The sequence below is a fragment of the Pteropus alecto genome, unplaced genomic scaffold (assembly GCF_000325575.1).
Source record: "Pteropus alecto unplaced genomic scaffold, ASM32557v1 scaffold98, whole genome shotgun sequence".
Classification (NCBI taxonomy): Eukaryota; Metazoa; Chordata; class Mammalia; order Chiroptera; family Pteropodidae; genus Pteropus; species Pteropus alecto.
Genome location: NW_006443570.1, coordinates 7,240,168 through 7,241,328, shown reverse-complemented (window position 1 = coordinate 7,241,328; position 1,161 = coordinate 7,240,168).

Genomic DNA, 1,161 nt, shown 5'->3' with positions numbered 1-1,161 from the left:
TTTCTCTGCCATCTGATTTCCATAAGCCATGTGCGCACACATACACCTTTGAATAGAACCTGAAAGCCAATTCCCTTGAAGAGAAAAGCTTAACAGTGATCTGGAAACCACCTTATGGACAATAGGGCTGTGAGAAGTCACCACCACTGTAGGGAAGTGGCCATCTGGAGGCCGTCAGGAGACTTTATCCTGGCTGTTAGTTAGACTTGATATCTGTGGGCCTAGAAAAATTTTCAAAGTGTTTTCAGAGGCATGAAATATCTTGAAAACTTTAAAACTGGGAGTACTAGGGAACGGAAGCACAGGATTCCTCAGAAGCATGGGATTTCAGGACAGAAAGGTCTGCACTAGAATGTTGAACATGTCACTCAATAGCTAAATGGCAGGTACAGAAGTACCCAATATATTAAATCTCACAGATACTGTTTTCGTTTTTGTAAAAGAAGGCTATTCATTTTACCTAAAAGAGTTGTTGGGAACTTTAAATATTATAAAACTCTTGCTAAGTATTCCACTCATAAATGTTCCATGTATGTTTAAATGCAGAGAATTTCTTTGCCTTATTTTCCCAAAGAATTCTACTACAGTAATTCTGTGTAAAATTTCCACCTTGTCTTAAATTACTTTTTTACTATTTTGCATATACTGCACCCAAGGGAGAGGGTACAACAGAAAGTAGAGAAGTGCAGAAGGAAGAAAGGGTAAGAGTGTGAGCGAGAAAGAGAATAATTTCTGGCCATTCATCGTGAACATAGTTGCCTAGTCTTTAGGTTAAAGCATGGAAACTTCTGCAGCTGTGGCCTTTTGAATACTTTGGAACGATTACTATTATTAAATGCAAAAATAGATGTTAATACTTTTTTGTGGTTGACTAATATTACTTAGGTATTAGTCATTGCTCCCATTTCCTCTCCCTCTTCCATGTCCATCCTTTTTCAGAAGATGGTCTGTTTTGTGCTACTGATCTTGGGGAAGAGATGTGGCAAAATGAGCCATAAAAAATGCCCGGTAAGCTCTAACTTGTAGCTTCTGAATGTTTAAATATTTAGAGACCAAAGACTACACAAATATTTGGGGAAAACATGAGGCACAAAAAGGCCTTTCCACAAACCTGTACTAAATTTCTCCCATTACTATTCATATTAAAGAAATCTTCAGTGT